Genomic DNA, 14,474 nt, shown 5'->3' with positions numbered 1-14,474 from the left:
TGCCCAGTTTCGATCTGCTAAATAGTGTCGATTGATAAGTGTGTGTGTGTGTTTATTTTTTTTTTTTTCTCTAGAATCTTTATCTTACTATCACTCTCTGTTTTTTAAAGTGGTAAAATATAACTTAATTCACACCATATTTCTGATATTATCGATCAATCTTATCAGATTAACTTTGATCGTTCACTTTTATTTTATATCCGTGAGTGCAGTACACCTGCAAAGCGTTAGCACTCGTTAGCTTGTCATTAGCGTTTTCATTCGAACCTATCGCTGTTTTTCTTTTCTCCTCTCCTCTCTCTCGCTCCAGTTTTTCACAAGTTTACCAAACAACCGCAGAAAGAATATTTCATCAAGCACAGTGAGTAATGGCTTCTCCTATTATTGTTACTTGCACCTCTTGCCACATGTACAGTTTATCTATCTCTGTCGCAGATGAGGGATTCACATGTGATAAATGCAGGGAAATAGTTAGGCTGACAGAGAAGATTTCAGAATTAGAGACACGCATCCAAACTTTAATTGAGGACAGTAAGAATGTTAGGGCTCTAGATACGGCGTTGGATGCGTCTAGCTCAGGGATTCCTGTACATTGTTCGGTTCCGGAAACAGAGCCCCTGCAGCAGGGCAACTGGGTGACGGTGAGGCAGCGTAGTCGTGGGTCAAAACACCGCTCTTCTGTTCCGATCAAAACATTAAACAGGTTCTCCTCACTCAGTGATGCACCCACTGAGAAACCTGATGAAAGTGCTCTAGTTATTGGTGATTCTATTGTACGGAACGTGAATATAGAGACAACAGCCACCATAGTCAATTGTTTACCGGGAGCCAGAGCGCCTGACATCTTGGCAAATTTAAAAGTGCTGGCTAATGCTAAACGTAAATACAGTAAGATTGTTATTCATGCCGGCGCTAATGATGTTCGACTTCGCCAGTCGGAGATCACTAAAAATAACATTAAAGAGGTGTGTGAACTTGCAAACACGATGTCAGACACTGTAATATGCTCTGGTCCCCTCCCTGCTTACCGTGGTGACGAGATGCATAGCAGATTGTCATCACTCAATGACTGGATGTCTAAGTGGTGCCCACAGAATAACATAGGTTTCATAGACAATTGGACGAGCTTTTGGGGCAGACCTGACCTGTTTAAAAGAGATGGTCTTCATCCCTCCTGGGGTGGCGCCACTCTTCTCCCTAGAAATATGGCAAATAGTCTTAGTGTTTATACTTGACTAACTGGGGCCCAGGTCAGGAAGCAGACAGACTGGCTAAACCGACCGTCTGCTAGCTGCCTCCCGTCACAGAGGTCAGTTAGTTCTCAGCACATAGAGACTTTTTCACCTAGATATCACACTATAGAGACTGTGTCTGTTCCCCGAACTAGAAATTACAAAAAACGTCCAAACCAAGTTAAGATTAACAATTTAATTGAGGTTCAACAAATAAAAAACAGAAGCAATATGGATAAACAAATGATAAAGCTTGGCTTATTGAATATCAGATCCCTTTCTACGAAAACACTTTTTGTAAATAATATGATCACTGATCATAATCTATCTAGATGTACTCTGTTTGACAGAAACCTGGCTAAAACCTGATGATTACATTATTTTAAATGAGTCCACCCCCCAAGATCACTGTTATAAACATGAGCCGCGTCTTAAAGGCAAAGGTGGAGGTGTTGCTTCAATTTATAACAACGTTTTCAGGATTTCTCAGAGGGCAGGCTTCAAGTATAACTCGTTTGAAGTAATGGTGCTTCATATAACATTATCCAGAGAAACAAATGTTAATGTTAAATCCCCCGTTATGTTTGTACTGGCTACTGTATACAGGCCACCAGGGCACCATACAGACTTTATTAAAGAGTTTGGTGATTTTACATCCGAGTTAGTTCTGGCTGCAGATAAAGTTTTAATAGTTGGTGATTTTAATATCCATGTTGATAATGAAAAAGATGCATTGGGATCAGCATTTATAGACATTCTGAACTCTATTGATGTTAGACAACACGTTTCAGGACCTACTCATTGTCGAAATCATACTCTAGATTTAATACTGTCACATGGAATTGATGTTGATAGTGTTGAAATTATTCAGCCAAGTGATGATATCTCAGATCATTATTTAGTTCTGTGCAAACTTCATATAGCCAAAATTGTAAATTCTACTTCTTGTTACAAGTATGGAAGAACCATCACTTCTACCACAAAAGACTGCTTTTTAAGTTATCTTCCTGATGTATCCAAATTCCTTAGCATATCCAAAACCTCAGGACAACTTGATGATGTAACAGAAACTATGGAGTCTCTCTTTTCTAGCACTTTAAATAAAGTTGCTCCTTTATGCTTAAGGAAGGTTAAGGAAAACAGTTTGACACCATGGTATAATGAGCATACTCACACCCTAAAGAGAGCAGCCCGAAAAATGGAGCGCAGCTGGAGGAAAACAAAACTAGAGGTATTTCGTATTGCTTGGCGGGAAAGTAACATATCCTACAGAAAAGCATTAAAAACTGCTAGATCCGATTACTTTTCTTCTCTTTTAGAAGAAAACAAACATAACCCCAGGTATTTATTCAATACAGTGGCTAAATTAACGAAAAATAAAGCCTCAACAAGTGTTGACATTTCCCAACACCACAGCAGTAATGACTTTATGAACTACTTTACTTCAAAAATCGATACTATTAGAGTTAAAATTGCAACCATTCAGCCGTCAGCTACAGTATCACATCAGACAGTGCACTATAGACCCCCTGAGGAACAGTTCCACTCATTCACTACCATAGGAGAGGAAGAATTGTATAAACTTGTTAAATCATCTAAACCAACAACATGTATGTTAGACCCTATACCATCTAAGCTCCTAAAAGAGGTTCTTCCAGAAGTCATAGATCCTCTTCTGACTATTATTATTTCCTCATTGTCATTAGGATATGTCCCCAAAACCTTCAAACTGGCTGTTATTAAGCCTCTCATCAAAAAACCACAACTTGACCCCAATGAACTAGTTAATTATAGACCAATCTCGAATCTCCCTTTTCTGTCCAAGATATTAGAAAAGGTGGTATCCTCACAATTATATTCCTTCTTAGAGAAAAATGGTATATGTGAGGATTTCCAGTCAGGATTTAGACCGTATCATAGTACTGAGACTGCTCTCCTTAGAGTTACAAATGATCTGCTCTTATCATCTGATCGTGGGTGTATCTCTCTATTAGTTTTATTGGATCTTAGTGCTGCATTTGACACAATTGACCACAACATTCTTTTGCATAGACTTGAACACTTTGTTGGCCTTAATGGAAGTGCATTAGCATGGTTTAAATCGTACTTATATGACCGCCATCAGTTGATGACGTAGCAGTGAATGAAGATGTATCCTATCGATCACAAGTGCAGTATGGAGTACCTCAAGGCTCAGTACTAGGGCCGCTACTCTTCACGCTTTATATGTTACTCTTGAGAGATATCATCAGGAAACATGGTGTTAGCTTTCACTGTTATGCTGATGATACTCAGCTCTATATTTCTTCGCGGCCCGGTGAAAGACACCAATTTGAAAAACTAATGGATTGCATATCGATATAAAAAACTGGATGACGAGTAATTTCTTACTGCTAAATTCTGAAAAAACAGAGATGTTAATTATAGGACCTAAAAACTCCGCTTGTAATAACCAAGAACACTGTCTAAGACTTGATGGTTGCTCTGTCAATTCTTCGTCATCAGTTAGGAACCTAGGTGTGCTATTTGATCGCATTCTTTCCTTAGAAAGCCACGTTTCTAGCATTTGTAAAACTGCATTTTTCCATCTCAAAAATATATCTAAATTACGGCCTATGCTCTCAATGTCAAATGCAGAAATGTTAATCCATGCATTTATGACCTCAAGGATAGATTATTGTAATGCTTTATTTGGTGGTTGTTCTGCACGCTTAGTAAACAAACTACAGCTAGTCCAAAATGCAGCAGCAAGAGTTCTTACTAGAACCAGGAAGTATGACCATATTAGCCCGGTCCTGTCAACACTGCACTGGCTCCCTATCAAACATCGTATAGATTTTAAAATATTGCTTATTACTTATAAAGCCCTGAATGGTTTAGCACCTCAGTATTTGAATGAGCTCCTTTTACATTATAATCCTCTACGTCCGCTACGTTCTCAAAACTCAGGCAATTTGATAATACCTAGAATATTAAAATCAACTGTGGGCGGCAGATCCTTTTCCGATTTGGCGCCTAAACTCTGGAATAACCTACCTAACATTGTTCGGGAGGCAGACACACTCTTGCAGTTTAAATCTAGATTAAAGACCCATCTCTTTAATCTGGCATACACATAACATACTAATATGCTTTTAATATCCAAATCCGTTAAAGGATTTTTAGGCTGCATTAATTAGGTAAACCGGAACCGGAAACACTTCCCATAACACCCTATGTACTTGCCACATCATTAGAAGAATGGCATCTACACTAATATTTGTCTGTTTCTCTCTTGTTCCGAGGTCACCGTGGCCACCAGATCCAGTCTGTGTCCAGATCAGAGGGTCACTGCAGTCACCCGGATCCAGTACGTATCCAGACCAGATGGTGGATCAGCACCTGTAAAGACCTTGTCTCAGAGGAGCACCAGGACAAGACCACAGGAAACAGATGATTCTTCTGCACAATCTGACTTTGCTGCAGCCTGGAATTGAACTACTGGTTTCGTCTGGTCAGAGGAGAACTGGCCCCCCAACTGAGCCTGGTTTCTCCCAAGGTTTTTTTCTCCATTCTGTCACCGATGGAGTTTCGGTTCCTTGCCTTGGACACTTCATCTACAGCAATATCGTTGACTTGATTGCAAATAAATGCACAGACACTATTTAACTGAACAGAGATGACATAACTGAATCCAATGATGAACTGCCTTTAACTATCATTTTGCATTATTGACACTGTTTTCCTAATGAATGTTGTTCAGTTGCTTTGACGCAATGTATTTTTTTTAAAGCGCTATATAAATAAAGGTGACTTTGACTTTGACTTAGTGAGGCGTGCCCAAAACCAGTGAAAGTACTTAATTAGCTGTTTTGAAAGCACTTGTCAGAAGAAACAGCCGAGCAACAGAGAAGGACAGCAGCTTGTAAGTGTTTGTCTTGTTTTCTCATTACACTACTGTGTGGTCTTCATTGCTAGGGAAGTTTTTGGTTTAGATTGTGTGTGTCTTACCCTGGTAAATACGTGCTGAAAGTGGCGCTTGGTTTTGCGTTGGCCTATCAGGGGACTGGCCAGTTTCGATCTGCTAAATAGTGAGGCATGGCCCGCTGACTTCAATCACAGGTAATTAGGCAAATACAAAAGCGGTAGGTTTCACCGCGGCAGTGGTCACGGCAGCCCTTGTGTGAATCCTCCTCGTGTGAAGACCGAGTGTAAAGACAATCGACTCTACCTGCGCGACTCCACCGAGCAAGGACAGCGACAGGGCACTTGAGTATTGCTTTTCTCCTCTCTTTACTTTTTGTATAGCTTGTTCTAAAATATTTCTTACAATTGTAGTCACTATGTGCTTTCAGATCTCTACTATCACTACTAACACTCGAAGAGCACGCTACAAACATCGCAGGAAGGCCTGTCTGACAAACCAACGGCCTGGCCCTCTGACCTCTACTACTACGCTCGCCATTCCAGTTGGTCTTTCCGCGCCTGGAAAAAACGAGCACGTCGCTTCCATTATGAGCGCGCATACTGCGTGCCTACATTGGAAATAACGAACTTGAGTGCGCAAAAGACGCGATATGTGAACGGCCCTTATCGTTACACGTTGCTTTCTGACCAGTCACGTGCCGTCACACACACACATTTACTTGAACACATACAAACGCACTCGGTCACTCACACACAAACGCTCTCTCTCTCTCTCTCTCTCTCTCTCTCTCTCTCTCTCTCTCTCACACACACACACACACACACACTCTCTCTCTCTCTCTCTCTCTCGGCATATCATATTGATTTTTATGTTTTAAGTATCTTTAAAATACAGTGTCCTGTAAAATGCACGTTTCTTTTTTCGCCGAGTGTATTTCTGTAATACAGTGTTAAAGGATTAGTTCACACAAAAATGAAAATTTCCTAATCATTTACTCCTCCCAATGCCATCCAGGATATCCATGGCGTTTTTTCTTAAATTGTGTTTTTTTAAAGGGATAGTTCAGGATTTTAGACATGAATCTCTATAGCTTCCCCATAAGCAGTGTGGTGCATTGACCATGACCTACCCCCGAGAGCGTCCTGTGAGCCAAGCTCCGGTCCAGTTTTGGTCAAGATGAAATTAGTCCGGCAAGTTTGCTGGGGTCACGGCAATAAAGCTTTTTTCTTCTCAAATCAATATGTGTTCAAAAGAGTGATATATTTGCAGCACAAAACCGCTGTCTATGGAGAGGTAAGACCTCATAATGGCTTGGCACTATTTTCTCCCCTGTCATATCTCTGCGCGCTGCCGCTACCTACAGCCAGCTGCGAGCTGCGCACGTGTCACTTTGTTTACAGCTCGTAAAGAGAACGATAACATGTCTGACTACAGCAGCGACGATGACAACATTGACTTCGACACACAGCCAAAAGGATATCTTTACAAACCTGAATACACAGATGACGAGTTACGCCAGAAGGAGTTAGAAAGGACAGAAAGAGAGAGGATGGACAGAGAAGTTGAACAAGTTGAAGCTGGAGCCACAGCTGCTGCAGTGAGACATCGAGTGGCCGACAAATGGTGGTGTACTTGTTTTAAGTGTGAACTAATGCAGACAGAAGTGGAGTCCTACTGCTGCCACGAATTGGATCTCATCATGCCACAGATCCAAGACCTTTCTATTGATGAGGACGCCAGCGTACCAACTTCGGTCTGCATCACAAATCACAAGGACTTTCCTGCAATCCTGAATGCTGGTGTCTTGCAGACCTTTTTCCACATTCCGAAAATTAACTGGAAGAAGCGTCCCAGGCCAGCAGGACCCAACGGTCAATTGTCCTCAGAGTAAGTACTTTTTATAGTATTTTACAGTCTTATAATGTACAAATTTCAAATGACTAATTAGGGCTTACTGTATGCATTAGTATGAGTGCAGGTAATAGGCAACTACTTATTTTGTACAATCCCAAAGTGTACGAATATATATATATATATATATATATATATATATATATATATATATATACATACATACATATATACATATACGCATCTGCCATTGCCATTTATGTTGATCATAAATGTTGATGCTATGTCCTTACAAAATGCTCTGTCATTTTTATATCAAGTATGTTTATGTTGTGTTTACTATTTCAGACAATACAGGCTGGTTGCCTATCGCATCGTGATGGAATGGGCCCTGAAAGGAGAGAAGCTTGGCCGAGGCAACAGGAAAGTTCTTCCCTCCTGTGTAGTGGAGCTAATAAGAAAAACATACCCATCACCAAATGGACAATATGCAGGGTTCAAAGAATCAGAGGACGCACTGCAATTGTTTTAGACGTGCAATACACAAAAATACTATTAGTAACATTTTGTTACATTTACCTTTATATGGAAAATAATTTAAAAAAATATTTTTTTTACAAAACAAATAATTCTGTACTGCTCAATAAAACTATGTTCACTAAGAGATAGATGTAATATTTATTATAACTCTTACTGTTATACAAAGGTGAAGGTAAGGTCATGTTAGCTTATAAAGCATATTTATTACAACATAAGTTTACCAAAAGATGCTATACAGTACTTCAAAATTATTAGGAAATAAATACAAAAATTAAAGTGTAATGGAGTAAAATATATACAAAAAGCAATATGGCCTGGTAAGAGACTGGCCAAGGCTTCTTCAGTCTCAGACATCCTCCGTATGTTTTTGGAGAAAACGTGATGCATGTTGGGCAACCAAGTCGTCCTTGTTTGGCTTTGGAGTAGGAGCAATGTTGGTTGGTATGCTGACTGGAGGATGGATGTGGAACGCTGGATCTCCAAGCCTGACACTCTTGTCAATTCGCCGTTGAATGACTTGTTGCACCAATTCTTTCCGGAAATCCTGAGATGTTGACTCATACAGCTTCCTTACAACCCACTGCTTTGATTGCTTTGAGTAAATAACATGGTACTTTTCTTTTCCTGTGAATGAGGAGAGGGAGGGGACACAAGAATCATGAGGATAGTACATCATGGTACATGCTATGAAATTGAATAAACTGAATTGTGTGGCCTGTGACTTGAGGAATGATGAGACAAATAAAAAGCTGTGAACTTTAAAAAGCAAAGAAAACATAGTAAGATGGAAGATATCCATCTCAAAATGTCAATTTTCAGTAAAAACTGCTCTATATATTTTCTGTTTTCCTAATATTGGTTTTATCACTTGAAGTGTTATCACTTGGTGGTTGGACAGGGAGAGTATAATATATACTAGTATTGTTTTCTCTGAACGCTCAAAACTCACAAAGTTGTACAATTACTGATTTATCCAGTGAATGTATGGCATGACAAATAGTATATGTCTGTTTCCTTCATACTTACCAGACTGAGTACGGTCCTGCTGACGGTCAACATTGAGGTTGTGGTCAATGACACTCAGTTGAAGCCTTGCCTGCATACTGACATATGTGAAGTGGCGCCTCTTCTCTGCGTACTTCAGCATAGAGCTGTGGAACACTTCAAGGTTCCCTGAAGTAAAAAAACAAGGATTTACACATTTTCAACGTTACATGTCTTCAAAACATCCTACAATTATTAGTATGATCGCCATTTCATTTTTTATATTTTTTTGTAAAACATAGTTTTACTTTCATAGCTGTAAGATGTTGATTTCTCAAAGGACAAGTGAACAATTCAATAACTCGTGTTGCCCTTAGAAGTGTTTATGGCTATTTGTTCTAATTATGCAAACTTACCGGTATGCTTGAATAAAGTCAACTGACTGAAGACCCTCAAGAGATTTATATCTAGTACGACAGCCTTGAGAGCATTCCAGGCAGCAGACCCCTTCTTCAACCATTTCTTTCTTATTTGTTGGTCATCGCTGAGGTCGTCATGGTAACACCTGTACTCCTGCCCATTTTCTTCCCATCGGTGAACAATTTTTTCATTTTGCCCATCACTAGTTATGTATAACCAAACAATTCCAAGAGCATCACCTTCTCATCACCACCACAAGAACTGCATGACCACCAGAAGTGATTGCCCAGAGACTTGATCCAAGGCTGCAGATCCCGGTTTTCCTTCTTCCTTGCTGCTGCAGTTGCTTTCTTCTTTACACCTATAATGCACAAAGATAAAAATGAAAAATCATAACGTGAACAATAATTTTTCTACATATCAGAACATGAAAGTAAACTCTGAATTCTACAACAACTTCACTGCTTTCATTTTTCATATGCAAAAGCTCAACCATGATGATTACTATAATAAAACACAGTGTATAGTAAGCAATGCCACCTTTAGCAACATGCCATGGGTCAAACTGATGTCTGAGCTCCGGATAAGACTCCCTCATGATCTTCCGTATTGATGGAGCCCGGTCAGTCGTAACAACATCCACACTAACTCCAGAGTCCGGCAGACGATCCAGACCCCTCCGGAAACCAACAGACTCCATTGCTGGTGAACTCGTAGTCTCAGATACCTAAATTGTTCATTGAAGAAAAGAAGTGCGGGGAGGCTTATAAAAGTAGAACATAGGGATCAGGGACACTCAGTAAAAGGACAATACTGGATATATTTTACCTGAATTAGGTCTGACATAATTATCTTCTTTGTTGCATCATCCATGAAGCTGTAACAGGTGTACTTGGCACTGTAGCCTGGGGAGTCAGATCTGCAGATGACAAGTAAGGAAGTTACTTGTGGGCTGAAGCCAATCGTGATTTGACTGAATTATAATATAAGACATAATATTGTAACAGTAATGAGCACATATACTGTATGATATTTAACGGAAATATTTATCTTGCATCACCAGCAATATCTATGTGTCTACCATGAGATGCTGCTTCCTGGAGTTCGGCGATATTTTTTTCTTGCATGTCAGTGTAGGCTTTGTGAATTACAGGTATCATATAAGTGGACTGTAGTGAGTAGTACGATGTCTTCTTTGGAAGCTGTAAATTCAGAAGATCGGCCCACTCTGCAATTTTATTTTGTGTTGTTCCAGTGAAAATAATGGCTGCTGAGGACACTAGGTTATTCTCAGGGATTCCACGGACATCTGGACATGACTGCCACACTCCTGTATGGTGATTGAGACAAGTCCATTCTATTTTGATCTTTGATCCACAGCTGGTGATTTTCTTGTCAGTCATGGATACACCACATGTGTGACAAGTTGAAAACAGTTCCATAAGGGCCGACTCGTTAACAATCCACTTCCTCTCAGACCAATCACCTCTCCTTTCTGCTCCCACAATGCTCACGTCTGAGGAAGATGATCTTGTGGATGTACATTCACTACTCAGAGGAAGAAATGTGCAGTCATTCCCTACACAAGGTGTCTCTATGGAACTCATGCTTGTATCTAGTGTCTCAGATGCAACTGTTGAGCTCGGGTTCCCTGAATAAATTAGGAAAAAGAAAAACAGTGAAGTGTTAGTCAAAGTAAAGTGGCTGACTGACAGCATTTATAAGGACCTCATTTAGGATATGCAATAAGGCTCATCTTCAAGATTTAACTTTATGAAATTGTTCGATTTTTTTAAGTGTGTGTAAAATAAAATTATATATTTTTGCTAACCTGTAACTGTAATTCACAGGTGGGAGGTAGGGCCAAGTATGTACCAGATGTTGATGGCTTTGTTTTTGGAATGGTTTCTGGTAGGCTGGTGAGAACCATCTTCAAGTGTTCATGGTCAAATCTGCACTTCAGAGGGGTTGACTGAGGGAGTCCAGAGAATGCGTGGTCCACTTCATCAGGGATTGAATCAGTACTGCACCCAGACTGGGCTGCTGCAGCCATCACAACAGGAGTGCATGCCTTTGAAAATATAAAAAAATTTTGATTGTAAATATCAATAATTTCAATCATGTTTTACAAGCCCAGTAAAAGTTACAGTATATCAACATTTTACTATCTACAAATAGTAACAGTAACAAAAAGTTTTCTTTAAAATTATTTCACTAAAACTACAACTTTTAAAGGGTAAAAAATACCTGCATCCACTTTGCAGTCTTTCTAACAAGAATATTCTCCCATAAAGCATACGTTTCTTGATCTTCATGTACGTTTTATGGACTAATTTCAAACTTACACTGAGCACCCTGCATACAGCTGACTTTATTGACTGTAATCCTGGATTGCAAAGACAACATTATCGACATGGTCGACGTAATTGCTGATGATAGTAATAATATTCTACATAATGTTATGTTTTATAGAGGCGTAACTGGAAATACCACATTGAGCTATTTGCTGCACACAACGTTACTTGTTGTTCGTGTATAGCCTGTTTTCTTGATAACATCGAAGCAAAACTTTATTACCCTTCGGTCTATTGAAAATAATCGGGCCAAGCAGGCTTGACGCCGTTGTCCAGTGTACTTACCCAGGGTGCTGGGACAGCAGTACTCTTCAAAACATGTTGCTTCCTCTGTCCTGGGCAGGAAGAAACATAGTCGTCGTCGCTGAAGTGTGCACTGCAAACGCGAAGCTTCTTTATCTTCACCAGTTTGGTGTTCACATTGAAGCCCAGAACAATGAGCCAAAGTCGCCTCTGAGCAACATCTGCCACAGGAAATCTTTGAAATGTGTGAGGAGAAAGCGCCACATCTTTGTTTGTACAGTCCGGATAGTCACAAGTCCGCACCATTTTCTACAAAGCTTGTACAAACTGATCGCTCTTGGTGAGTAGCTATGTTAGCTCGTTCATGTAGCTGTTCTGAGCACGTAAACACTGCTAGTAAAGACTGCCGAACAACTGAAAAAGGGGTGTGCGCCTGCGCAGCTCGCAGCTGGCTGTAGGTAGCGGCAGCGCGCAGAGATATGACAGGGGAGAAAATAGTGCCAAGCCATTACGAGGTCTGACCTCTCCATAGACAGCGGTTTTGTGCTGCAAATATATCACTCTTTTGAACACATATTGATTTGAGAAGAAAAAAGCTTTATTGCCGTGACCCCAGCAAACTTGCCGGACTAATTTCATCTTGACCAAAACTGGACCGGAGCTCGGCTCACAGGACGCTCTCGGGGGTAAGTCATGGTCAATGCACCATACTGCTTATGGGGAAGCTATAGAGATACATGTCTAAAATCCTGAACTATCCCTTTAAGGAAAACATTTTGGGATGTTTTCTTTATATACTGGACTTCAATGCCTACCAACTCAGTTGCTATTGTTTCCTCAAAAAAACTTAACATTTTTTCCAATACGGGACTCGAAACTTGACTCAGACTCAAACTCTGGTAATAGTGACTCAACTTGGACTTGACTCGGACTCTTCTTTAGTGACTCGGACTTGGACTCGGACTCGAACACTGGGACTCGAGACAAGACACGGACTCGACAGTTGGTGACTCGACTACAACACTGCCTAGCACTTACTCCTGAAGCGGCTCACACTCCAACGCAGGTCACCTTTCGATGGAACCTACGCTCACTCTCTCCATCTCGCCTATCTTCTGTGGTTTCATCCTTGCTTCCTGCACTCTCTCAGTTTTCAGCTCTGGACACGAACAGCACTACGGATACTCTTTGCTCCACTTTAACATCTTGCTTGGACAACTTTTGCCCACTGTTGTCTAGACCAGCATGCACCGCCCCATCTGCCCCCTGGCTGTCCGAGGTTCTCCGTGAACATCGCTCTAAACTCAGGGCTGCAGAGAGGAAATGGCAGAAATTAAGAAACTCTAGCTTCAAAATCCTCAGTACTCATCTTACTGGACCTGTCTGCTGCTTTTGACACCGTTAATCACCAGATTCTCCTGTCCACCCTCAGAAAGATGGGCATCTCTGGAACCGCACTCCTGTGGGTTAAGTCCTACCTCTCTGACAGATCCTTCAGTGTGTCTTGGAGGGGTAATGTTTCTAAGTCACAACACCTTGCTACTGGGGTTCCTCAAGGCTCAGTACTTGGACCAATTCTCTTCTCTATCTACATGACATCATTAGGATCTGTCATTCAGAAGCATGGCTTTTCTTATAACTGCTATGCTGATGACACCCAACTCTACTTCTCATTCCAACCAGATGACCTGACGGTAGCTGCTCGCATTTCAGCCTGTCTGAGTGACATTTCTGGCTGGATGAATGACCATCACCTTCAGCTTAACCTTACGAAGACAGAACTCCTGGTGATTCCAGCTAACCCATTTCTTCATCACAACTTCTCTATACAGCTGACTTCATCACCATTATTCCTTTGAGGACAGCCAGAAACCTAGGAGCTGGGATGGATCATCAGTTAAGCTTCACAGACCACATTGCTACAACGACCCGGTCCTGCAGGTTTGCCTTATACAACATTAGGAAGATTAGACCCTTCTTGTCAGAGCAAGCCACCCAACTTCTTGTCTCTCCAGACTTGACTATTGTAATGCTCTCCTGGCGGGCCTTCCTGCATGTACTGTCAAGCCTCTGCAATTGATCCAGAATGCAGCAGCAAGGGTTGTCTTCAATGAGCCAAAAAGCTCACGTTACTCCTCTCCTCATCAGGTTACACTGGCTACCAGTAGCCGCTCGCATCAAATTCAAGGTACTGATGCTTGCCTACAAGACGACCACTGGCACGGCACCAACATACTTAAACTCACTAGTTCAATCTTATGTGCTCTCCAGAAGTTTGCGCTCTGCAAGTGAACGACGCCTTGTGGTGCCATCCCAAAGAAGTTCAAAACCACTCTCACTGACCTTTTCCTGGACTGTGCCCAGCTGGTGGAATGACCTCCCAATCTCAATTCGTACAGCTGAGTCTTTACTCATTTTCAAGAAACATCTAAAGACTCATCTTTTTCATACAGTGAAATTGAGTTTTGTCCAAAACAAAACTGGACTATTGTTTCAAGAAAAGATAAAAAAAAAAAAAAAAAAAAAATATATATATATATATATATATATATATATCGTATCATATATATATATATATATATATATATCGTATCATGTGTTCCACAGAATAAAGACAGCCATAGAGGTTTGTAATGACAGGAGGATAAATAAATGTTATTGTAAATTAAACTGAGGAATAGTCAAGCTCAGTGAGCAATTACAGACACCAAGACAACAAAATCGTTAATTGCTATATGTTTGAAATATATCCTACACTTAACTCAAAGGTGAAGAGAAACACAGATGGAGATTTTTTATTTTTATTTTTTGCTTTAGTTGCCTCAGACCTTTATATTTATTTATTTATTTATTTTTCTTTTCATGGACTTCACCACCCACATGGAAAGAACTTATATGTGGATATATGCGCATATATGAAACCAATATGCAGTGTATATGCAC

The sequence above is a fragment of the Carassius carassius genome, chromosome 3, assembly GCF_963082965.1.
Source record: "Carassius carassius chromosome 3, fCarCar2.1, whole genome shotgun sequence".
NCBI classification, from domain to species: Eukaryota; Metazoa; Chordata; class Actinopteri; order Cypriniformes; family Cyprinidae; genus Carassius; species Carassius carassius.
This window is presented reverse-complemented; position numbering follows the sequence as displayed.